General features: G+C 40.5%; 1 pseudogene across 1 annotated transcript in view; it reads right to left on the bottom strand.

The window, feature by feature from the left end:
* Nucleotides 1–2,538: 2,538 nt before the first annotated feature.
* Nucleotides 2,539–27,802, bottom strand: part of LOC311580514 (L-lactate dehydrogenase B chain-like) — a 44,786-nt pseudogene continuing 19,522 nt past the window's right edge. Inside the window, exon 4 of the transcript XR_014783547.1 lies at nucleotides 2,539–2,752. The product of XR_014783547.1 is annotated as an L-lactate dehydrogenase B chain-like (transcript). The remainder of the gene's footprint in view (nucleotides 2,753–27,802) is intronic.

Genomic DNA, 27,802 nt, shown 5'->3' with positions numbered 1-27,802 from the left:
ACTGTAGTTGTTTGTAAACACTTAGCCTAATTTTTGAGTATCAATTTCATTTCCATGACTGGAGATGCTGAAGGTACAGTGCAGATAAATTTAATAAGGAAAATGTCTTATGGAAAGTAGTAATTAGAACCATCTGTTGGAGATGTATGGGAAGCAGACAACACACATATTAACAGATGTAAATGATCATTCAGATGTAATATAGGTTCTTGATAAATAACAACAACAGCAAAGTGATATGTTATGAAATGTAAAGGGGCAGGAGAGGAAGCCCAGAAGCATCCTGCCTTTGGATGTGGGAAGATTTGTAAATCACCTAAGACTGAGATTGGGAACTTTGCAGAACGTGCCATTTTCCTAGGGGCAGGGACGTGGAGAGACAGGCAGCACTCCAGACAGAGAGTGGATCTTGACAGTAGGTGCTGCAATGGACAAGACACTGTCTCCTGCTGTGACAGGGACACCAAGACAAAAGGCTTCACACAATCAAGTTCTACTTACCACGCGAACAGAGTCCCTGCGTAGGCTAGGCATCATTCCCTGCTGTGGGCACAACATGGAGAGCGTGTCCTTTATGGGCACCACACCGAGAAATAGATGGAAGAGACACAATGGTTCCAGAAGCTATACTTGTTGTTTTTGTTCACAGCCTGTCATTTCATATCACACATTTCCAGCCCACATGATAACAAAGTGGGGAAAACAGGAGACCATGTGGATATTTTGGAGACACTAACCCTCTCTGCATCTCTATGTATATTGAATGCTTAGAGCCCAGGGACTCAAGCCTGCTCATGAAGACTCCAGCTGGTAGGAGTGTGTTCTTTAAGTCTTTGCTTAGTGAGTATAAAACAACATCTTGAGATGAAATTATAGAAGGTTTTGAACATCAAAATGAGCACTCTTTATCTACCTTTAAAACTACTGGAAGTCATTATTGATTCTGAGTCCAAAAACATCATAAACCAAGACATATTCTTAACAATGGAAGTCTGGTCACACTCTCTTTCTCTGTCTGCCTTTGTCTGCCTTTGTCTCACGTCTCTCTTTTCCTCTTCCTCTTTCTCATTTGTTTGTCTGTGTGTTAATGAGAGAAAAGAGAATAACCCAGCAGCCATTGAAGGTATTTTTTTCTGTAGAGAAAATAATATTTGTCAGATCTTTAAACCCTTCCTCAGAAGTGAAAAAAAAAAATGAACAAATGGTTTCTTTGCTGCCATCCACTACACTGATCATGCTTGGTGTGCCAGGCATGACTACATATCTAAGTTGTCAGTGGAATTTGGTTGACATAACAATATGCTACTTGAACTGAGTGTTCAAGTCAGTGAAATTTTGATTTCTTCACAGTCTAGACAGATGCTGAAGCTCAGAGATCAAAGATACAGCATGGCTGCCATCTGATAAGGGTGTTTTCAATCCTCACTGTTACTGTGTGCTTGCAGGGTGGGGACAGGGATGCTGAATGCTCTGGTATCCAATATAAGAGAACTAATGCCACCGAGAGGTGATCCTCATGATTTCATCTGAACCTACTTCTTTCCTAACAGCTTACATTACGTTGGAGATGATAATTTTAACACATGAAGCACAATGTAGATGGAAATATTCAATTCATAATAAAGCTAAATGTGAGATTTTTGGCCTTGGCAGTAAACAGAACACTTCCAGTCCTGATCCTAGTCTGTGTGCAAGGAAGATCCTATCACCAAGTTTCTCAACTTGTCAAACACTACCTAGTAACATAGTGGACATGGAAGGATTTCTCCAGTAGAGAAATTATTTCTTCAATGCTCAAACTGTACCAAGGATTTTACTATGCGAAATTTTAATGTTGTCATTATAACTAGATTCAATGTTAGATATAATCGTTCTCTAATTGGCTCATTTGCAATGGCTATAAATGAATTTATACTTACAAGACTAGTTACAGATTATACCTATTGTAACTATTTTTTCTTATTAACATTATTTAACATATAATGAAACTGCACATATGAATGAAACAAGCTGTACCTTCATGTTCTAAGTACAAAGGACAACTAGACGACAAATACCCATTAATAAAAGAACAGCTCCTAAAGTGGTGATTAAAATGAGTGATGGAGACAAATACATGCCACACCTTGTGATTCCCACTATCCACACAGATGTGTCATTGTCAAGTAATATTATAAAAATAGCAAAAACTTACAACTCTTTTTCTTGTTCATTTACAGTTTTTAACATTTCTGGAAAATTCACCCATAATTTCAAACTTTTCTTTTTTACTTTGAAGGAACTATATCTAAGAAAAAATAAAACAAACAAACTACCAAAAAAAAAAAAAAACCCCAAAAATATTTTCTTGATAGCAGAAAGGGAACAAAGAAAGAAATAAAAAAAGTGGGTTAGTTTTGGTGAAGAAATTGCTCCTAAATAAATAATGTGAGATATTCAATGAAGGCAGTGAATGGGAGATAAATTGATTTAAAATATGAGAGTGTTAGGAGTGGAAGCAATGGGGTCAAGTGCTGGTGTGTGTTGGCTGATCTATGGTGAAATAACTATATGCAGGATGGTAAATACCTGACAGCTCTCTGACTCCCCAGTGGGACTAACGTAGTAGAGAAGAAGCATTGCATCGCAGTCAGTTTTAGTAATGCATCCAATTTGAAGTGCAGCAGCATCCTTTCTTCGATATCACATATCTAAGTCACAGTTGATCCATAAACAGTCAGACACGTGTGGCCTTCAGGACACTGTGTTCTTCCTTGATATTAAAAGAGAGCCAATGCCAGTTCACATTAAGTGGTAAAGAAAATGACCATGCTCCTGGCTGTCAATCATGGGGGTTGGGGAAGGAAGTCAATCCCAGACATGTCAGGTGAAGGAAGAACTCATCTCACACTAACTACCATACACTAACTATACTTGGTGTCTTATACTAGTCACTAAGAAGGAGTGCCTGCCTTGATACTTTGGCATTTCACACATCTCCAGATAAATCATGGTGCATGGTTTGGCTAGGAGGTATCCTCCAAAATGTCACCAGTTAAAGGCATTGTCCCTGGGATTTTAGCTCATCTCTGGGTTAATCCTCCAATGAGTGTGTAGTGGATGACCCATTAGGAAATGGGGCCTGTATGAAGGAAGCCCATCCCTGTGTGGCATGGCTCTAAAGGATGCGATCTTGTTGCTGGACCCTTCCTTACTATCTCTGGGATTCCTCACTGGCACAAGGTGAGAAGTCTTCTTCTCAGCCATGGTTTTCCACCCATCTCAGTGTTGTCAGCCCCCATGGAGCAGACCATAAATTCTTTCTCTCATATGCTTTATTATGTAGGCAAGTGACTTGTATAAGCACTTAAGAAACAAAGACTGCCCTCTGCGCTGTAGGCTTTGGCCTTATCTCCCTCCTTCCTTATTTTTCTCCACTTCATTTCCAGTGCCTGCCAATCTTTCTTAATGGTAGGCAGTTCACAGAGGCTTGGCTATCTTGTGACTAGAAATTTTGTACAAATGAAATGCCTATTTGTTACAAAATAAAGGTGAGGACTAGCATGGTGCCAAGCACACTAAGATATTGATTAATGAAGTTAAAAAAAAAAAAATATATATATATATATATATATATATATATATATATATATATATATATATATTATGTGTGATCTGCTTTACCAGATCCTTAAGAATAGTGTTTGCCTTGGCATCTGTCTTTCTGTATTATTTTTTTATTTTTAATTTTATTAATTTATTCAGATTACATGTAAATGCTTTTTTATTAATTCATTCATATTACATCTCAATAGTTATCCCATCCCTTGTATCCTCCCATTCCTCCCTCCCTTCCACTTTCCCCCTACTCCCCTCCCCTATGACTGTGACTGAGGGGGACCTCCTCCCCCTGTTTATGCGCATAGGGTATCAAGTCTCTTCTTGGTAGCCTGCTAGCCTTCCTCTGAGTGCCACCAGGCCTCACCATCAAGGGGACGTGGTAAAATATGGGGCACTTGAGTTCATGTGAAAGTCAGTCCCCACTCTCCACTCAACTGTGGAGAATGTCCTGTCCATTGGCGAGATCTGGGTAGGGGTTCGCTGAGGATAGACCAACATCACAAACAGGAGAGAAACTCTCTGCTTACTGTGAAAAGAGAAGGACAGCTAGAGGCACTCAAAAATCTGATCCCTTCAGAATTACAGCCACTGAAACCATGTTTGCTGAATTGTCACTCTCAACCAAGCCAAGAAGTGTAAGTTGCTGTTAGTCTGCTGGTGAGCTAGAAACCTGAATTCTTTTCTGTGTTCACTGTTTAGCAAGTAGCATCCCTTTCAGGCAGTTGGGAAAAGGGCCATGCCAGGCAGAAGAACTCTTTGTTGTACATAAATGTCATCAGTTAAGTGCTTGTTATGAGGATAAATGCATTAAAAGTCACTAATATACAGAAATATTTAGGAGAATCCATGGAATGAAGAGAGAGTTCATAATGAAAATGGCAAAGAGTTAGGATGGAACATAATTTTAATTATCATCAAAACAAATCCTGTTATTTATAATATGATTGTTAATATAATAAAATATTCTTCAAAACTTGAAAAAAAAAAGAATAGTGTTTGCCCCTTTTTCTCACTATGGCTGCCACCCAAGCTTTATTTTCATTAGCCAGTAAGTGAAGTAAGGAAGAGGATTTAACATTTAACAGAAACTGTGGGGAATCTGATCTTCCTCCCCGACCTCCCCACTCTATGCATTAAATATCCAGGAGATCTCAAAGTCACTAGAAACTTCTCTCATCTTCAGAATTAACTCCTGAATGTATTCCTCTGAGAATCTCTATTTAATTTTTAACAATAAATTCTTTCTAAATTTCTGGGGCAGTGTTAATGGGCTCTGTCAAAGATTGGTGGGCATCCTGCAAATAGGTAAATGCACTGGACAGTTGAAAATTCAGCATTCAAGAAGATAAATCTCTGAAAGAGAGCAGTGTATAACAAAAATTTTGAAGAAAGATATTTTATGTGCCATGGAAAATAAAAATACTATGTAGGAAGTCTCCCAAGACTCCTGTGAGCTGCTGGGTAGGTTCTGGGATCATATTGCATGAAGCAGGACAAGAACTAGAAAAAAAAACTTGGAACAACAAGAAGAAAGCATAAACAGAGTTGGAGGGCAAATGCAGAAACTTCTAAGAAAGTTTGACAGAGACCACATAGTTTACAGGGCAGAAACCTGAAACAAAGAAGGTGAAAACTGTAAACTGCAGCCTAGAGCACCCACTAGCACAGAAGATCCCTGGCCTCGCTCTCAACATTCTGCCAACAGAAACCTCTGCAGAGACTATAGTAGCTGGGAACCCACAGAACAGCAAAGCCAGTTAAGATGACAGTATGTATAAGAATCCTTAACTATTGTTTCCCATTCATCGTATCATTCTGGTCACACCTGGAGCTTGGTGTAAGTACATACTTGAATACATATATTGATTTTCCTCAGTGAGACACACTATTAAGATGTAGATATAATTCTATACTTCTGTGAAGATGTGTCTTGCAACAGTGCGGAGGTGTTTTTTGGGTGTAAGAATATCAAAAAAAGGCACTTGTCAGTTGAACCATAATGATGTGACCAGTGAACTCAGCTGACCTCTCCCTGCTTTAGGTATGATTGACTGTGAGACTGTCTACTGGAGACAATGAAACAATATAGACTACCTTTTTCTCTCCACGCAGAATCCAAATACAAAAGAGGATTGAAAGAATGTGTTTTAACCATTGTCCATTAAGCAATGAAGTCATGGATCTTGGAAGAGAATCAACAACCACCATTTTACTGAATGAGCATAAATTCTATATTCATTCTAAATATTATTATTGGATCCATAGGTAAATGTAGTTCTCATTCCTCATCAAGGACATTTCTCTTTGCAACAGATTGAGACCATTACATAAAACCACAACCAATCAAAATGCAGAGTTATGGAGATCAGCCCCAACAGAACATCTACAAAACACTCCTGCATGTAAAGCTCAGGGATCGTTTTGGAAGAGGTGATGGAAAGACTGTAAAATCCAGAGGAATAGGAAGTTTGCTATGAGACTGTGTTGCCTAAAATGTCAGAGAAGTTGCATGCATGAATTTCAATCAGTATTGCTGCCTAAACATGACTCGAATAGTAAAGACACTGACAGACATGATAACATGGAAGGGAAGACGTGCACAAGGCTCAACCCTATACAGAAAACTACAGACAACTAAGGAATACTGAGACTGAGAGACAGAGAAATAGTTTTCTTCAGGGAAGGGTACGCCAGTTGATCATCCTGAAAACACACACACACAAGTAATATACAAAATGATCAGTTTAGATCTGTGTATTTAGGAACACACACACACACACACACACACACACACACACACACACACACACACACACACCAATAATTTAAAAGAGACCATTAATTTGAAAGAGAAGATGAGTGTACATAGGAGGGTTTGGAGGGAGAAAATGGAGTAGGAAAATTATACAATAATTATACAATAATCTTAAAATATAAACAAATATTAAAAAGCAAGTTCCTGGAAATTGGTAAACCAATGAATCAGCCTATAGTGTCTGTACCACTGAGCTGGACCCCCAGGTAGAACAGAGGTGGATGCTGAAGGAGCTTTTAGGATAGAGTCTTTTAGTGGCATTCAGATTCCATCAGACGAGGAGTGGTGGGACATAAAGAGTAGTAAGACCACTCTCCTGCTCTTAGGATAAGAACAGTAATAAAGCAAGTTGAAACAGGCCCTTCCATATGTCAAGAAAGCCAAAGGCTGAAGGGCTCACCTGGAGAAGCATGACTTTGCTATGTATGTTTGGATCCACAGTACAGAGATCCTGTTTCCAACCAGGAACACTTTGGTGGGGTGGGAGTAAATTCCAAAAGGCACTACACCTGACTTTTGAGAACAAGTGGTGTTTCAGCTCCAATGACTGGACAAAGGGAAAGAACACAAACAGATGCCTAGCATGTGTGAGGCCCCAGTTTCTATCTCTGAAGAAACTAAAATAAAAGGACACATCAATAGTAAGATTGTATTTTTTAAAATTTATTTATCTACTTACTCACTCTACATCCCACTCATAGCTGCCTCTGTCCTCTCCTCCTGGCTACACCTTCCCTCCCTCTTCCTTCTATCCTCCTTTTCCTCCCCATCAGAAAAGTAGAGCCTTATCACCACCCATCCACCCTGAAACATCAGGTTGCACTAGGACTGAGTGCATCCTATTCCACAGTGGCCTGGCAAGGCTGCCCCACCAGGGAGAAGTGATCAAAAATCAGGCAACAGAGTCCATGTCAAAGACAGCACCCACTCCCTTTACTAGGGGACCCACATGAAGACCAAGGTGCCCATTGGGTTCATACGTGTAGGAGGCCTAGGTTCAGTCCATGCACGGTTCTTGGTTGGTGCTTCAGTCTCCACAAGTCCCCCTCCTGGGCCCAAGTTAGTTTGTTCTGTTGCTATTGTGGAGCTTTTGTCCTTTCTGGGTCCTTCTATCCTTCCCCCAACTCTTCCCCAAGACTCCCTGCACTCAGCCCAATTTTTGGCTGCATCTCAGCATCTGTTTCAATCTGTTGCTGGGTGGAGCCTCTCTGAGGACAGCTATGTCAGTCTCCTGTCTGCAAGCAGAGCAGAGTGTCATCAATAGTGTCAAATGATGGCTCTCTGCCATGGGGTGGGCCTCAAGTTGGGCCAGGCATTAGTCAGACATTCCCTCAATCTCTGCTTTATCTTTATCCCCGCACATCTTACAGGCAGGGTAAATTTGGGTGAACATTTTTGTGGGTGAGTTGGAAGTCCCCCCACCCCCACCAGGAGTCCTGTCTAGTTAGAGGGTGCTCTCTTCAGTCTCCGTGACCCCAATACTAGGAATCTCAGATAGCATCACACCCATATCTTCCCAGGAGTCTACCCTGTCCTAGGTCTCCAGCTTGTCTTAGAGATGCCTCTGCCCAGAGTTTATTTGCTCTCTGAAGGCTCTCTGTCCTCCTGCCCTGCTTTCTCCACATCTGATTCCAACCCTCATTTCCCTCCTCACTCATTCTCTTCACCCACTTCCCCTGGCTGTCTATTCCAATTCTCCTTCTGAATAAAATTCAAGCATGCTTCCTTTTGGCCCTCCTTGTTACTTAGCTTCTTTGGAACTAAGAATTGTAGGATGAATTGTAGGATGGTTATTCTGTACTATATGGCTAATATCCATTTATAGATAAGATTGTATGGAGAGTAAATTTTTAAAAATACTTTAGAAGAAAGTCATGAAGTATAAGGAGAGCAGCAATTTCAGTTAAGCTGGTGAATCTACAAACTAAACTAAGGCGAGTCCATTTCCTTCCTGGTTGTTACTGTCTAAAAAGGTAAACAAGAATGCTGAAGTGCTGGACAGCAGCCAGAAGCTAGGAGAAGGGTGTGTTCTCCACTGTGGTTTATGCTGCCTAGTTGTGATGAGCAGTTAGTTAGGAGTGTTGCATGCACTGTTGACCTCTAATATCCTCCACCTAAGTCCATCAGCAGACAGAAAAGCATCAGAATATTTAGATCATTTTATGAACATTTGCACTCTTTGGTGCCAAGGTGCCACCATCAAGGTTGTCTGTGCTCCACTCAAAAATGAATTTCCTAATGAACTATAGTATTTTAAAGACACAAAACTATCTAACATATCCAGGAACCCAGGGTGTCTGAACCTTGACTCGTTTCAGAGTGTGTAAATAAAAAAATGGGAGACATGTAAGAAATACTGATATCTACTCCTATCAATTTAACTCATGAAGTTGCTACACTAAAAAAATATGAAAAGCAAGTCTGATGTTTATTCAGGCATGTGAGAATTCTTTGAGACAATGGCACTATTAATAATGTTCTCATAACTTATAAAACTATCAATATTCTCTCCCTAAACAACAGTAAGTAAAACAAACAAACAAAAGTCTATGCTCTTTGACTTTTCAAACAAACAGAATTATTTGTGAGTCATATAGTGAAGACCAGCTTTCCTGAATTGGGCCATTCTTTCTTGCTCTGATCATATTTTATGGAAGTTATCTTATTTTTAATGGTGTATAAATCCAGTTATATCATTATTTAAAACAAATTTTACTATTATTGTGAAAGTGTGTAAATCTCAGAAAGAGGGAATAGAATATACAGTTTTTTAGCCTGGGTTGAAGCAGGAGGTGTGCTATGACTTTCATCTGGTTGGTACTGAGTTTCCTCATGATGGCATTTGGAGCATACAGTAGAGAGATGCTGTGACGCTGTCTTCTTCCACCTTTACCCCATTACTATATAGCTTCAATTCGCTCCATGGTTGATCTATACTATTTATCAACTTAAGAAAATTTACTTGGTAAGTCAACCCCACCATAAATAAATATTATGTAAGAGCATAAATAATTTGCTGGAGTTGTTGAGTTATGTTGTAAGTCCTTTATGTTGTAAGTCCTTTTACTTATCGCTTCAGCTTGGACTATTAGTGTCACATATTAACCAAACTCACATGGAGGATTTTCATCTACACTTATGCCCACAGAAGCACCTTTAGATTTTACCCCGTGTTCAAGTTTCCACCATGATTTGGAGAGCTATTTATTTTCTGGTTCAATACGAAAACACATTCTCATCATGTTTCAAATGTCACCTGCCACAATTTTGATTAAATATTTACATACCTTCCACTCCTAGCTTTCTTTATAAGGATTCTCATGGAACCTGTTCTTAATATGCTCAGGGTAGGTCCCATAGGTGTCTAGCATTGCCTTCAATAAAATAGTATCCTGTCAAAATCTATAAAGACAGTCTCTGTCAAAATCTATAAAGGTTTACTGGAGTTGTAACTTCCCTTATATTCTATCTGTGCTGCTTTATTCCCCTCCTCCCCCGCAAATTTACTCAAACCTAGATATATCTCAGAAAAAGGAATCTTAAGTGAGAAAATGCCTCTATAAGATCTAGCCCTTCCTAATGCTGCAACCCTTTAATATAGTTCCTCATGTTGATCCAAACCATAAACTTATTTTGTTGCTATTTCATAACTGTAACTTTGTTACTGTTATAAATTGTAATCTGTTTTTTGCCTGATGGGCTTAAGTGACCCCTGAGAGAGACTTTTGATGCCCCCAAGAGTCTCGTGACCCACAGGTTGAGAACTGCTGCTCTATAAGCTTGTCCTATAGACAAGTCTGTGGGGGCACTGTTTTAATGATGATTGATTTGAGAGGACCTGGTCCTTTCCCAGCAGATGTCAGTCATAAAGTCTCTCGGTTCAGAGTGGGACTTAGTGTCTTCTTCCACTTTTCCATGCTGGGATTTTTTTTCTTGTTTAATTCTAATCTTAATTACCACCATTGACTCAGGAATTGTACACGACACTTCTGGGGAAATACCATGTGGTGTAAGAAAGGCTATGAAAAAAGTTAAAAGGCTGCAGAATTTAAGGAGGCCTTATTGAAGGCAAAAGAAAACACCCAAATCTCTTTCAAAGAGTCACTGCAGGAAGATAGATGCTAATTTAACAATATCAGTCCAAAGGGAGTGCTGATTCAAGGCACTCATCTGGGTTCAATGAATAGTGAGTTGAGTGGACCAGGTTAAGACCTGAAGGCCTCGGGACAAGCTAAGAACTTGACACTCCCCACTTCCATGATAATGTATTGGAGGGGCTGGTGACAGACAGAGGAGTGCTACTGTGCCACAGTGAAAACACCTTCAGGTGGGCAGACCGGACGATGCCATATTTCAGTGTTAGGTAGTCCTTGGTTTATGGGGCCCAGGTAAAGAGTTACTCTTCTCTGTTGGCCCAAGGTGTTACATGAGCTCACAGACCTGAGTTATCTGATATGACTATAACATGTCCATTGCATCCATGTGTTCCTGATTTAATTTTCTGAGTTCATATGTGATAATATTTCACTTGTACAAATAAGTTATTAGTGTGGACCTACTGATTTGGGCTGCAATGTTGGAGACTGTTCACTTAGGCAGACAAGATGGGGAGCCCATCTGCACTGGCAATTGCATCGTTAATATGGCTCCACTCAGAGCAAGGTGCAGTCTTAGGAGTCTGGTGTGTGCTCTGGGAGATAACTGTGACGGAAAGCATTATGATCTCCCGAGTAACGGTCTCATTGACCAGAAGAAGAACCCGAGCTGTCAAGAGAGGATGCCATTAAACAAGCTATCCACGTTTTGAGTTTGTTGGGCATCCTGCTGAAAGAAGGCCTACTATAAGACATTGCTATACCAAATACATTGCGTTATGAATAAATACTTCTTTCATTTGCTTGATTGAGCATACTCCAGATAAAAGATGAAGCTTGGCAAACTGTAGTACACTCACTCATGCTTTCTCTCTAGCTTTTACCTCTCACACAAAAAGAGACACAGACACACACACAGAGAAACAGAGAAAAAGCACACACATGTACACACACACATGCTCACACACTCATACACACACACACACACACACAAACACACACACACAGACACGTACACACAGGCTGCTCCATTGAGAACAGAGACCATTCTTTCTTTCTGCTCCACAGCTCTCCAGCACTATTTTCACATATATGTGTTCAGAACCTTATTTTTGCCACCTCCATACTACACCATACAGTGGAGGAAAAAAAATAAAACTTTTGTCAATGATGCCCTCTCCAGTGCCTTTCTGGAGTTTATGACCATCATTTCAAAGCTGTACATGATTCTGTTCTAACATTTTATGAACTCCTGTTTGATATGAAAATATGGGCCATGTAGAAAGACATTAAACATAACCAGAAATCAGCACAGCAATAGCCAGAAGCTATAGCCCATTACAATTCCAATATAATAAATGCTACATGTATAAAAAGAGCCTAAATTATATTCCAGCTAATACTTTACCAAGTTTCTTGAAATTTAATCAAATTTAATATTTTCCCTTTCCAGTGTAAACTAACTAATGTTAATTATGATAAGCCAATTTACTTAAATCTTAAGTTTTCATTTTAAAACAAAAAGTGTATAACTAGGCTAGAAGCCAATATTCTGGGTTCATGGAACTCAGATTCTTCTGTGGAAAGACAGATGAGCATGATAAATGATTAGGAAACAAACATGCCAGTGGGATGAAATCCTATCCAATGTACTAATTATTACATTAGGCTAGCTCTTTTCCCAAACTAGCACTCAAAGAGGTGTCCATCCAACCATACTCAGGCCTTATAATTATTTATAAATAGCCCAAAGATAACCAAAGAAAAAGATATCACACTTCATTTTTCTTAGTCTAAGAGTGTGACAAAAATTGAAATTATCTTTTAAAAGATTATATGCAAATAAATGGAAATAAAGAGACCAAAGAGAGACTACAAACACAAAACTATAAGTACTCGAAATATGGCTTCATATTTTGCTTGAGCCACCTTTTAGTAATTCCTCACAGGAAATGGCCTGGAGTTAAAGCCCTTTATCAATCACAGAGGAAAGACAACTAGATGAGATCACTAGAGAGTGCAAACTGTCATGGCCCAATTACTGCACTTGGGTCCCAATACACACAAGTATATAAAATTGAATTTAGGAGACTCCCTTAATTGACAATCAAAAATGTCAGCATAGCTCCAGAACACTGTAGAATCAAGAATAACAGTGAGATGAATTGTTTAGGAGGGCCAGAGTTAGAATTTGCATAGATGTGAGAAGTCCAACTTAGCCCCGCATTCAGAGAGAGAGAGATTTCTTATAAATCTATTAAGAGAAGATTCGCTGCTGAAACACATCATGTCACTCCTTTGAGAGCGCCCTGAGTTAAGAATGCTTCAGGAGACAACAGTTATACATGAGACTTTTCCTGAGGAAACTCAACACATTTGCTTCTCAGCCTATGCAGGGAGCCCATCACAGACCAAAAAGTGGTTGTACCAGAGTCCAGCTTGGCAAACCATTGATTAATTGGGATTACTTACAGGAGCAAAGATGGTTCCAAGCATCTGCATTACTGAACAGCATACCCCACCACACTGACAATTCACCCTGGCGCTCTCTGCCCAGCCTGCAGGCATCTTAACCGGCTGGAAGTCTATCAGCGGTGGGGCTGGCCAGAGTGGAACCCTCTTCTAAGAGCTGTTTTGTCTCTATAACTCTGTCAAGGGATACCATTTAAACTGTTCAAGTTTACATCCTGACCTGCATGAATCCCCCCTTATTCCCATGTCCAGGAGGGGATGTTTCAACTCTAAGGAAATTGCTGTACAGGAAACACGATTGGTTTTTGAAAAGTGAAAAGATCTGCTGGGCTTCTTAGTCTGCTTGGCATAGGATAACACAACAGCATGGAAAATGTGCCTTAAACAACAGAAATTTATCTGGCTCCAAATTTCAAGTTTAGGATGCAATTTCAAGAACTAAGTAAGTTCTTAATGGGCTCTTTCTTCATGGTTTTCCCAACTTTCTTACTTTGGCTCCTGTGTGAATGTTAATAAGCCCTCTGGTGTTTCTTACATGGACACCAATGCAGCGCAGCCCAACAACATGCCTGTGGCCTCGTTCTAATGGCTTCTGAAGTTTCCTTGTAGAAATGCATCATGCCATTTGAGGTCAGGGCTTCAACATTGGAATTGTGGGAGAAAGTAAGTATGTGTTCAACTCAAAATCGGGAGTTTAAACCTGGGCTTGTAGGGTTTAGAAACTGTTTCTGCTATAGACTGTCTTTATCAATGGGCATTAACTCTGATCCATATGGATAATGAAGTTTTAAAGTTCACCAACCCTTCATCTGACAAAGGTCTAATATCCAAAATATAGAAAGAACTCAAGAAATTAAACACTACAAAACCAGACAACCCAATTGAGAAATGGGGCTCAGAAATAAACAGAGAATTCTCAACAGAGGAATATCAAATGGCTGAGAAACACTTAAAGAAATGCTTGTCCTCATTAGTTATCAGAGAAATTCAAATCAAAACAACACTGAGATTCCATCTTACACCCATCAGAATGACTAAGATCAAAAACTCAAGTGACACCACATGCTGGTGAGGTTGTGGAGAGAGAGGAACATTCCTTCATTGCTGGTGGGAATGCAAACTAGTACAACCACTTTGGAAAGCTATCTGGCGCTTTATCAGAAAAATGGGAATAGGGCTTCCTCAAGACCCAGCTATCCCACTCCTTAGAATATACCCAGAAGATGCCCTACCACACAACAGGGATATATGTTCAACCATGTTCATAGCTGCTTTATTCATAATAGCCAGAACATGGAAACAGCCTAAGTGTCCCTCAGTAGAAGAATGGATAAAGAAACTGTGGTACATTTACACTATGGATACTACTCAGCTATTAAAAACAAGGAAATCTCGAAATTTGTGGACAAATGGATTGAACGAGAATTGATCATAATGAGTGAGTTCACCCAAAATCAAAAAGAGACAAACAGTATATACTCACTTATATCTGGACACTAGTCCAAGGGATGCGTCCCATGAAAAACCTTACTTACCAGGAAAGTGGGTCAGAGGAGAGGACATCCTATTGAGACTTTAGGTGAGAGTAGCATGGAAGAATGGGGAAATAGAAGGATCCACAGGGTCCTGGAAACCTACAAGAAGAACTTTATGACAGGCGGATCTGGGTCCTGGGGTCCTCCTCAAACTAAGGCACCAGCCAAGGAGAATATAGGCAGTAAACTTCGAACCCCTACCCAGACCTAGCCGATGAACAGGATATTCTCCACTGTTGAGTGGAGAGTGAGATCTGACTCTCACACAAACTCTGGTGCCCCTTTTCTGACCACATCCCCTGGATAGGGAGGCTTGGTGGCACTCAGAGGAAGGATAGCAAGTTACCAAGAAGAGACTCGATACTCTAAGAGCATATATAGAGGGAGGAGGTCTCCCTCAATCACAGACATAGGGGAGGGGAGAAGGGGGAAAGCAGGAGGGAGGGAAAAATTGGAGGATACAAGGGAAGGGCTAACAATTTAGATGTAATATGAATAAATTAATTTTAAAAAATTTTAAAGAAAAAAAATAAAGTGACTTCTTGCTCTAGTTGGGTTCAAAGGTACAGACATTGGCTCCCAGGTTTTCAGAGAGAACCTTGGGAAGACACACATATTGTGGTTCATGACTTTGTGGTTTTGCCCACATTCTCTTGGAACCTAAGGAAGGAGTTAAGTTATTGCTTCACTCTTCTCAGATTCTTTAATTCTATAGTAGCTTTCTAGAAAAGTTCAAGAAATAAAACTCCTTGTTTAGAAATACATAAAGGGCAATTCTTACCAACAATAACCTATTAGTAGTCAAAACAAAATTGTTTGAGATAAGACAGCCATGCTTTTCTGCTGTTTATTCCCATGTGTGCACACATGCACACCCTCAGAGAGGCACAAAAACACATGTACAGGAGGATGAATTAGAGAAAAAGGGAGTTTGGTTTGAACTGCACATCCTACATCTTAACTTACTTAACATAGGACTAGTTTTTCACTTTTATTAAGATTGATGGTAGGTCATTCTCCTGACAAAAGCCACGGCCAGTAAAAAAAGTAATATCTGGTGTTATTGGCACAGACTCTTTCCTGCACCTCTTTTATTCCTTCCTCAACAGACTGCTCACCTCAGCACCTCTGTCAAGTTTAGTGTGGCTTTTACGGCAGCAGAGTTATGAAGAGGAAAAGGGAAGCTATGAAAAATAACTCCCGTGCTGTTCGGATCTTCAGGTCAGTCACTCAGCTGAATGACATCTTCTCAAGGGTTAGAAAGAGATGGACTGCTGATGTATGCTTCCCTCCAGAGGCAATCCTAGGCCCTTCCATATGATTGAAGCACAGTGAGAGACTGCAGAGGCTCACGTGGTACTCTGTGAGGCTGAAGGGCTCCACAAGTAAAAGAATAGGGTGCCTTTCTCTTAAATAGTAAAACAGTCAGGAACATCTTTTTAGAACAAAACAACGGGAAAGTAAAACCACGGCAAGTTGAACTGTGAGTTAACGAAGTCAATCACTTATTACATGAAAGCAACTTGAAGAGGAAGACTGCAATTAATGCCAAGTTCCTTTATCCTAGCCACTCCCAAGGCAATGCCGTCCCTTTCAGAGGCAGCAAACTCTACAAATGCTGCAAATGTCATAGTGCTCAATTCTGGAGAGATTAATACAGGTGCTGGCTGCTGGCTCCATCTCAATCCCTGTCTTTATCTTCATCTTTAGGTTCAGTATCTCTTGTTTTAGCCGTTCCCATCCACACTTATCCTTCCCTGTCTGACTACACCTGGTCATGGTGGTGTAATGGTGGGTTTTGTTTTGTTTTGTTGTTTTTGCCTGATCTAACTTCATGAGGTGTTGACTGGCATTAACTGCCTCTATTCTTAATTCCTAGGTGAGTAACATTTTTAGCTTAAACTGGCATCATTTTCAAGTCTACTTGGCTTCTATAGTGTAGCAAAGGAACAATGAAGAAAAGTCCGATGACACTGTCATCGCTACAAGGGTTTCTCAGTCAGAAACTCTGTGTCTGGGGAAATCTCTTCTTCTCAATGCTACCACCACACTAAGCAATAAGACCATTGTAACCATCACTGTAGAGCATGGACTGGTCATTTCCCTGGGGTCTCTTTTCTTTGACATGGCCCAGTAGTCACTATAGTGACAAATAGTTTATGCAAAAACAATTACCTCTTATGAAAACAGCTTTATTTATAAGCCAGCAACAGAAAGTATGCAATGTTATAAAAGCACATGGATGTATGGCAAGATGAATTTATGCCTATAAACATGAAGGTTATGGCTGTGGCTAGAGTTAAATTTAGAACTTCATTAGGGATAATTACAGAATTAGGGATATAATTAGATATAGAATTAAGTTTAGAGTTTATATACATAGAAAGGGTTTGAATTATACTACATCTATGTAGATGGTGTTAGGGGTTAAACTTAAATGCATGTAGGCAGTCACACTGTGATGTTAAAAAAAAAAAAAGAAGCCTATGTTTAATGTAGCAATCCTATAAAAGAGCCAATGCAGAAATCATGAACCCTTAAGAGTGGCTCAGATGAGTGGCCCCTTCCTTCTAGACAATATCTTGAGGTTCAACCTAAGCCTGACAACTGCTTACATAAGAACAAGTCAAACAAGGTCCATAAGGGCAAGCCATGAAAATCTTATACACAACCACTGACAGCCACTAAATCCTAGAGGAAACAATTTCCCAAAAAGCTGCTAATCACACTAGAAATACAAAATGATTATAAGTATATGGTTTTTTGTTTTGTTTTGTTTTTATCTATAGTGTGGGGAGCCAAGACCATAGCCAGCAAGCATCTCAGACCTTGGCATAATACATTGAGTGGACCTGGGGCAGGCTGCCTTGTGACCTCTTTCCCTCCTTGCCTCAGGGTACATTCCAGAAGGCTGCCTTGTGACCTCTCCCCCTCCCTCAAGGTACTCTCCAGCTGTTCTCAGTATTCCCGGAATTACAGAGGCCTTCAGAGGATGAGCAAAACAAAGTCTATAGATAACATCTTGTGGTTCCAGATGCCTAACAATTCCACCCAGCCCCAGAACCACAGGGGCCCTTGCCCTGCCAAACTTCCTGACTTCTGATATCTTGAGAAAACCGCCCACCCAGATAACCCCACTCAGCCTCCTGCTTCAATGGTACATATTTGCCTGTGAGAAAATAAAAATTTGTCAGATTGATCAGACTCCTTGACTTGCTGTCCGTTCTTCGCGTCTCTTGTCCCCCACTCTCTCCCTAGGGGTCCGAGGTCCCCATTTGATTGTCCACGGGTCTGGACAAATGGCGCCCAACGTGTGGCATGATGACCACCAGGAGAGACCATCGTCCGACCGAAATCGGTGACAAAAAGGATCAGGGCTCGGAGCCCCGCCCGGAACTGCAGACCGGGAAAGAAAGACTCAGGACAGCGTATTCACAAGGTAGGACTCCCCCATTATGGAACAAAAAAGTTTCCAACATGACCTCTTTGTTTCTGGCCTTAAAGAATCCCTCAAGACGGGAGGAACTCATATTTAAAAAAAAAAAAAAAAAAAAAAAAAATTCTTTTCTTTTCTTGATGATGTTTGACCTTGGTTTCCGCAAGAGGGCACTATTAATGAGAAAAAACAGTTGAGAGTGGGAGATTGCCTGCAGGACTACTACCATGTTTTCGGCCCTGAGAAGGTGCCTGTCTCTGCCTTTAGTTATTGGAATCTAATAAATGAGGTCCTGAAAACCCACCATAGTTGGCCTGATGTTTAAAATGTTGTAGAAGAAGGGGAAAGGCCTTGCGCCGTTGTTCCCGCGCCCCTTCGGAGGAAGGACATTCCCCATCATCTTCTCCTCATAAGGACTCAGCCGTCTCCTCCGTGGACCCCCAAAATGCCCTTACTGACAAAACCTATCATCAGAACTGATAAACCCCCCATTAAAACAACACCCCTTTACCCATCTCCCATTGACTTAGAGGATGATGAGCCTTTGGATCCAGGTGACGCGGCCACCTTAGAAGAGGAGGTAGCTCGTTATCATAACCCTGACTGGCCTCCAGCCTCAAGGGCCATGGTCACCCTGGCCACGGCCCCCCCAAAAGTTCAATCCTTGGCTACCCGCCTTTTGCCCCCTTTTAATCTACCTCCGCCATAGGAGACATCCCCACTAGATAGTGTATTCGCCGCGAATCCCCTCTTGGTGTGGGCATGCTCACTGGCCACCTCTAATTTGGAGACTTTGACTGAGTTGGTCCGTAACCAACAAGAACAATTAACCCTTCTAAAAATCCTTAAAGAATTAGACTCACAACTTGCAGATCTATCCCTCCCTGCCTCAAGCCTCTCTAAACCTGTATCCATTAAAAAAAAGTAGATAATTTTAAAATGTGAGAGAGTTGGTAAAAAAAAAAAAAAAAAGCTATATTATGCTTTTAGACCTATAAAGGTCCATATATATATATATATATTTGTTTGTTGGCTTTAGTTAAAGATAAGTTTAGACCCTAGATATGCTGTTTATTGTCAAGGTTAAGAAACGCTTTTTGTCTTTCCTATCAGACTGCTTTATGATTGTCATGTCAAATTTTATGTCTACGTCTGTGATTTTGTTTGATTGTTTAAATATTGTTTCATTTTTCTCTATTTTGTGAGAGGGCCAAATTTTACTCGCTGACTAATTTTCCAAAACAGTGCAACACGCACAACCCATGAGGCAGTGACGGTCCTGCCTCCATGTGGTGCCAGCCAGCCCTTCGCGGGGCCTGGACCCAGGCACAGAGGCCGCCCATGGGGAGCAAGCCAAGGACTGGAGCGTTCATTGGCCAAAATGTTTTACAAGCACTGCTCCTGGCTGCGGCCTATGGGGCTCTATTCTTACAGAACAGAGATGGCTACGAAAAACGTGGCTGGTCGGAGAAGTATGGTCTAAGGAATAGAGTTTATTGCCTTAAACTCAGAATTTTTGTGTTTAATTTTTGCTTGTAAGAGACTTAACAATTTTCCAAGTTGGCCTAGGGAATGGTATTAATTCCAAACTCCTTAGCTACAAGGTGCTTATAATTTTCTTGTTTCTTTGCTTAATTTTTACTTCAGAGATATTTCTAAAAATTTTTTAGATTCTCAAAAAAGGAAAGTTTAACTAGTTTTGTCCTTGGAACTAGACATTTACAGCTGAGAGTTTCCAGCTTAAATCAAACAAGTTAAACAAACCTAGGGCTACAATGTCCTTGAGCCAGACAATTTTACAGACACTGCTCCTACTTATCTGTGGGCTCGACTCCTACAGAGCAGAGATGGCTATAGATACATGGCCAGTTAGAGAGGTGGAACTAGGAAGTTGATAGATTTCTAAACTAGGCTAGGGAATGTAGTTAACTACCTAGTTCTTAAATTTTTCTTGTTTCCCAGATTAATTTTTGTTTGAGATGTTTAAAGATTTTTTTTTCTACTAGAATTAAAACAATTAAACAAGTCACGGTGACACATGCCTTTGATCCCAACACTTGGGAGGCAGAGGCAGGTGGATCACTGTGACAGGACGTGGTGGTGCATACCTTTAATCCCAACACTTGGGGATTAACACAGGGGGAACTCTTGAGCTCCAAACTGGTCTCCACAGGGCTTGATCTACTGATAAGCTAAAGTACTTACAGAGATGTAAATTTTTTAAATTTACTTGAGACTTGAAACTCGTGGGAACATTTGCCATCTTCTCCCAATAAAGTAACAGCACCTTATTATTTGGCTATTGCAAAGTTGATTCATATAGGTCGAATGCAAAAAAAAAAAAAAGGTATTTTGGTAAAGAACTTGATTTTATTATTCAACCATATTCAACTAAGGAACAACAGAACAGAATTGGCTATCTGCTAACACAGGCGACTGGCCATTGGCCTGTGCACAATTTTGTGGGTATATGGATAACCACTTTCCCTCTAACAGGCTTCTCCACCTTTTAAATAAACATCCAGTTATTTTTCCTAAGATAACTCAATTCCAGCTTGTAAAAGATGGTTTGCTGGTTTTTACTGATGAGTCTTCTAATGGAAAAGCTAGTTACACAGTAGAAGATCAGACATGTTATTTCTACTACTACTAAGCCTGCTCAAATTGCTGAGCTACAAGTGGTAGCTATTGTTTTCCAACATTATGCCTTTTGTTCATTTAATTTATATTCTGATAGTGGCTATGTAGCAGAGGCAGTTTCTCGCCTAAAAACTGCAGGACAAATCCAACCCCAATCACAGGCTAGTGGATTATTTTCTCAAATCCAGACAGCTATTCTAAAGAAAAAAACATCCTCTTTTAATAGGACATTTAAGAGCTCACATTGATTTACCTGGACCTTTGGCTACGGGCAATGCATTAACAGATACAGTTACCAAAAATTTGGTATGCTTTACAAATGTAAAAAAGGCTCAAAAAGCTCATAATTTACATCATATTAATAGCCGAAGTCTAAGACTTCAATACAGGATTATTAAAGAGCAAGCTTGCGCCATTGTAAAGACATGCTCCACACATCCTCAGTTTCTTTCTGTACCAACCACATCCGGGAGTTAATGCCAGAGGACTGGTCCCTAACCAGCTTTAACAAATGGATATTACTCATATACCTGAATTTGAAAAGTTAAAATACTCTTTTTCCATAAAGCATGTAACAGGTAGTCCTTATAATCCTCAAGGACAAGGTATGGAGGAATGAGCTCATTCTACCATAAAAACCTATTTACAAAAAGTAAAGAAGGGGGAGCTTTACCCCCAATCACCTAAAATGCTTTGAATCATGTTCTCTTTATTTTAAATTTTTTACTGCTTGATGCCAAAGGAAATTCCACAGCTGATTGATTCTGGCACACTAAAGTCATCCTTCCCTAGAGTGAAGTGGAAAAATCCTTTAACTGGACAATGGAGTGGACTCTACCCTGTAGTAATATGGGGTCGAGGCTCTGTTTGTGTTTTCTCATAGGAACATGATGCTGCACACTGGCCACCTGAGAGGCTTGGGCATCAAATGGATGCTGACATGGATGAGTTTACTGATGATCCTGAGGTAGGAGATGAACCTGGTTTGCAACCTCCCCTTGGCTGTCTACTCCTTTTGCCTTCCTTGCTCAGGTCCATTAGTTGGACTCTTGCTCCTAGTCTCCTTTGGCCCCTGGGCCTTCAACTGTTTGACCTCCTTCATTAAACAACACGTAGACACCCTGGCAGCCAAACTTATTTAGGTCCATTACCATAAACACATTGCTGAGGAGAAGGAATCTGGACATCCCCTCTTCTCACCACAGCTAAGAGCCCAAGGACTAAAGGGCAACTGGCTTCCCCTGTATGTTTCCAACTAATCTCCCACACAGGCAAGAAGGCGTTGACCCCAAAAACACCCGTCTGGACCAGGGCACCTGCAAGGGGTGCAAGACAAAATACCGCAAAGGGGGGACACCATATATGTCTGCTTCGAGTCTCTTGAGAAGCAAACCCAATTGCATAGAGGTTGGCATTGGTTTTCGGGCTCCCATTTTCTCTAAAGGAGTCCCCTTTGGAGCTTTATGGGATCCTCTTGTGCCTCTCCCCTCAAAAAGGATGCCTTATTTATCACAGGGGATCGGGTCCCTACCTCCCCCCTCCTCTGGTTAATGTCCACCTTCTCTGTAAGGACTTGTATGGGACAGGCTATATAGCCAATGTTCAGCCATCTTGTCAGAGCCTAGGTTCCTATTTCACCAGCAGTCTGCCATTTATCAGAAACCAGCTGACCCTGTTGTAGTTCGACAGTTAGACACCTATTATGGTTTATTGTGGGGGCTGGTCATTCTAAGACCCCTGAGCTACTCCTTTCTGGCTATAAACTAGCTTTTCCAGTAAGACTACTGGTAAGATCAGATTAAAGGCCAGCTGCCTGTGAGCAGCAGTTCCAGGAACTTTTTCCTAACTAACCAGATCTTTCACAACTTACCTTTCTCTCTGGAATTTCTCTCTTCTGCAATTATAGCAGCTGTAAAGGTAGACGCCTGCTGGAACATTCCAGAGTTAGGTATCCATAGCAACCCTCACTTACACAAATACCTATATAAACTCTGTGAAATCTTTCAATAAATGGGGTTTGATCAGAATCCAGACTTGCCCCCTTCTTCGTGTCTTGTGTTCTGTCACTATACAGGAAAACTCTCCTCCCAAGAGTTAGTCGAATCCCGGTGGGCCGGGGCAAGGGCTAACTTGTCTTTTTATTCTGTAAGGAAGGGAGAAAAGTGGGGAGCCAAGACCATAGCCAGCAAGCATCTCAGACCTTGGCATAATACATTGAGTGGACCTGGGGCAGGCTGCCTTGTGACCTCTTTCCCTCCTTGCCTCAGGGTACATTCCAGAAGGCTGCCTTGTGACCTCTCCCCCTCCCTCAAGGTACTCTCCAGCTGTTCTCAGTATTCCCGGAATTACAGAGGCCTTCAGAGGAGGAGCAAAACAAAGTCTACAGATAATATCTTGTGGTTCCAGATGCCTAACAATTCCACCCAGCCCCAGAACCACAGGGGCCCTCGCTCTGCCAAACTTCCTGACTTCCTGATATCTTGTGAAAACCGCCCACCCAGATAACCCCACTCAGCCTCCTGCTTCAATGGTACATATTTGCCTGTGAGAAAATAAAAATTTGTCAGATTGATCAGACTCCATGACTTGCTGTCTGTTCTTCACATCTCTTGTCCCCCACTCTCTCCCTAGGGGTCTGAGGGTCCCAGTTGATTGTCCGGTGGGTCCGGACACTATAGAGTCTCCCCCATAATGGCTCACACATGGCTTTTTAGCTTATTTTATGTTTCTGCTAAATACATTTAATTACATTATGCTTAACTAAGGATAAAAGGGGAATCAAATCATCATTAAAATGGAACCAGGTGCTGTTTGCACAGCTCTGAATGGGTTAAATCTGTCTAAACTGGTGGGAAATTCTTGACCCTTATATGTGGTATTTCTATAAGGTAGGTAAATACCTCAATGTATAGACAAGGCAATTTTCACTATCAGTTTACCTTTGTGTATCACACTAGAATCTTCCCAAGGGGTTGGGAATACCGGAGACCATCCTTCCTTTCAATTGCTTTAAATGCAAATACACACATGCAGGTGCTGAATGTTGAATGTTAAATATCCTCAGACCCCCACCCATCTCTATTATTATTCATGCCGAGCCCCACCTCTGACTGCTTCAGTTGTTGCAAACCACCATACTTTAATTTACATAGTCTGTAGTGATTTTATGGTAACAATAAAATACATATTATTTGTATTTTCTTTTTAAAGGTCTATTTTCTTTTCAATTATGGGTCTGCATATGGTTATGCATGAGTGAGTGCAGGTGCCCTGGAGGCCAGAAGATGGCGCTGAATCCCCTCAAGCTGGAGCTACAGGTAGCTGTGAGCTGCCCAATGTGGATGTTAAAGGTTGAACTCAGGTCTGATGTAAGAGCAGTAAGTGCCCTTAGGCACTGAGCCATTGCTCCGTCCCTTCTTCATATTTTTTTCTATCACAAACGTAGAAATATATTTATAAGTCACTGAGTAATCATGTATGTTTACTGTCGATCTAGTCTATTTTTCTGAGAAACTCGTAATGCCATCCCAGGGGAGACTCTATGCTTATTCCTCATGGTTCCTCTGCAGAGAAGAAAGCATTGAGCATCTACGCTTCCCTTGTCAAGTTGTAAGTGCAGACAACAACCCTACCACTGAAGATCTACAAGCAAGGCAACGCCATAGACAAGGTTGTGACAAACTGCATTGGAAAAAGGCACACTCTGAGAAGATCACTCACGCTCAGCTGTCCTGTACGCAGTTTTACATCAATTCGGTAGAACGAGAGTTTTATTTTCGATATTTTTTTTTTAAGAATACCAACAAAATAGAAAGAGGTTCTGGCCGGCTATTTGTATAATATGGGAAAAGTCAATAGAGGAGAATAATTTGGTGGAAGATTAGGAGGAGTTTAAATTTCCCCTCAGTTCTAAGGTCACATGTAATCTCAAGATGATATTTTCAACTTTCACTTTTACCTGAAGAATAGGAGTTGCTAAATTTACTGCACAAACACCAGATGATTGACAATATGATCCCCAAAAGAATATTGCTGATAAGTACATGCTTGCCAACCACAATTCCCCCTGGACACAGATATTACAGTTGCAACTTGGGTATTTGTGTATGAGATTTTGTTAATTACTTTTTGAACGCCGTATGATCAGTTGAGAATATTTCGTGACAAAGATTTATGTTTCTTTGAAAAATCAATTGAATGTGTACTCATCCTTCATGAAAGAATTATATTTTAACTTATGTCTCTTAAAATCAGATGAATAAAATTAGGACAGGTAGCAAAACATGGCTTCTACTTTCTAACGTTATAACTGTGATACATGAAGAATAATGGATATTTTCTCTTCCATCCCAATGAAACTTGCTATTTTAGAAATAATTATGTTAATTATCATTTCACTTTTAGGTGTCTCTTGGCTACATGAAGAAAAACTCAAAAATATACATTGAGGTCGATTTCTTGAAAACAAGCTAAGACCTCATACTTCATGCTTTTGCAAACACACATGACACATGACAGCAGTAATTCCTTCTCTATATCAACCCCATGGCAAATGCTATGTGAATCAATACATGGAACTCTTATGGCTTTTATCTCTTTATGACACTTACCGTAAACTTACATATGTAAGAACATTATCCAATCATATAAGGGTAAAAAATAGCTAGAACGTGCTAGGGAAAAGTCATGTGAAATGCAGACAGTACAATTTGGTACCGAAAGCTTCCAGTCGAAATTGGAGCTCACAAGAGAACACGTGGTCCTTGGAAACTATCTCTCCAGGAAAAATCTAATGTAACCTTATAATATAAGGCTGAAGTAGGTTTTCACACACAAACACAAGTATCTGCACACATACACACAGATATACATACTTGCAAACACATATACAGGCATAAATTCATATACATGGAAATCCACATACACACATACATACACAGAATTACACACATACACACAAACACATACATGTACACACATACTACATATACACAGACATACACACCTAGTCACACACGTGGGTGGACACACACACAAATATACAGATATACACAGATGTATACACACATACAAACACACACACATACACACTCTCTCAAGCCTCCCTAAGTCTGTAACTCTTTCAAAGACATCATATACGGCACTGACTTGCTGTCTATCTTTGTGAGGCAGAGAAGCCCCTTCAGAATATACTTTGCCCATTGTAATGAGATATTTTATTTTGAAAGCTTTGTTCAAGGAAATAGCATTTATGCTGCTACTTGAAAAGTAGGAGTTACTCAGGTGAAATCATGGATGAAAAGATATAGAAAAAGTTCAAGAAGTGCATGGATAAATGCCCTTACTATGCATGCAGTCAGTAAGCCAGAAAATAAGATCTTTTTCTCCAGGAGTTTCCAACCTTCCCAAAATCTCCACTGTAATCTCTTCCTTAGTCTATGTCTATTCTTCCTTTACTTGATGAAGTCTCTGTGAATCCATCAAGAGTAAATGAATTATATTAACTGAACAATTATATTCCTGTCTGAAAATGATAACAATTTAAAATATCCATTTTCATATCTATGCATTCAAATATCTACATAGTTAATAAACAATTATTCTAACCAATTAATTAATACACACAAATAGCTTTTGAATATGTTTGAAGAGAAAGTGTAGTAAATACTGTACATTAATTATTGAGTGCTAGATGATGTTTGAATAGAGGAGATTATTGTATAATGGATATTAGATCTGAGGTCATATGAAACTTGTTAAAAAGATATAGTACCTTTTTAAATCATAAGGTGAATCTATGTGAATAATTGTGACATCCCACTTTGGGTTTTTAAATTTTGGAATCATATGATGGTAGAAGCTGGGAGAATACATACAGGCAGAATGCTGAAATGAGAGTTGGCTGTTTTTTCCAGCTGTACATAATGCGGTAGAAATGGAATGAATTGGCTGTTCAATTGTTTCCCACAGAATGTAAATGAAGTATTACCAACCAGGACAGGCAAGTAAGAGAATGAAACTATTTCCCCATTCCAGCCTTCCAGGACAACAGGGAACAAACATGGAAAGAAAGGATGGTTTCAGGACCGAGACAAAGAATCGATTTTTTTTTCCCCTTGAGTTAAGACAGCAATTATACAGGCATAAAACTCCTCTAAGTCCTTAGGGGGGAAAGAGAGAGAATGTTTCTCTACAAGTTCTAAGCTGCACAAGGCAGTCTGTAATAATTCAGAGGCTTTGCTGCTTAGAACCTGATGGCTAAATAAAATAACTTCCGAAAGTGCAATAGTATTTGACTCTTCAATCAAATGTGTGAGGAGCACAGCTCACAGAGACTTGAGAGTGGAGAGCTATGTTCCAGTGGATTATTTCTATAATTAGAACCCACAAGGCCATTAAATTTTCAAATACTGTAACAGGTCAAATAAAACAAAATCAAACCCATTCAAGGAAAGATCTCTGACCAGCCACAGGAAAGAGCTAAGAAAGCAACTCAGCCCTAAAGGCAGCATTCTCTACATTGCTGAAATACGCAGAGAGCAGAACCACAGACTCAAAGTGTGGAGCTATGAGCTGCAAGTAAACCACTCGCCCATAACTCCACTTTAGAATCACTGCTAGCCACTGTATTCACTTGGTGGAGCCTTCCCCCACTACACACACACAAAAGAGAGAGAGGGAGGGAGGGAGGGAGAGAGAGAGAGAGAGAGAGAGAGAGAGAGAGAGAGAGAGAGAGAGAGAGAAGAAAATCAATCCATTGGGTGCCTTTCCTGTTTCAGTAAATCTCCTCATAACAAACAGCTCCCTGCCCTCCCCCCCCCCCCCCGCCCCCGCTGTGGCTCTTCCAGATGCCAGCAGCTGGCACTGTTGATAGTCAGTCTGAGCAGAGATTATACAGTCTGACTCACTTTCTTCTTCCTTCATCACTGGTCCATCTGCCTCCAATTTTTCCCAGATGGACATGCATCTTGTAGACTATCATTCTCTGTAACATATTCCTATCTTGTTCCAAGGAAACCATCACCATCTCTCCCCCCTTTCCTTCTACCCATGATGATACCCACAAGTTCCCATCCTATCAGTGGCTCCCCTGTTCCCTATTCCACATATGTGGCTCTCACCAAAGGTGCCGACAGCAGACACAGGGGTGCAGCTCATGTAGTCTCAGTGGGGCTGTGCGTATTGATTCGAGGTCCCAGGGCCTCAGGTC

The sequence above is a fragment of the Acomys minous genome (assembly GCF_964271855.1).
Source record: "Acomys minous genome assembly, chromosome: 13".
Taxonomy (NCBI): Eukaryota; Metazoa; Chordata; class Mammalia; order Rodentia; family Muridae; genus Acomys; species Acomys minous.
Note: the sequence above shows the minus strand (reverse complement) of the source record. Positions and strands in the feature narration are given on the sequence as shown.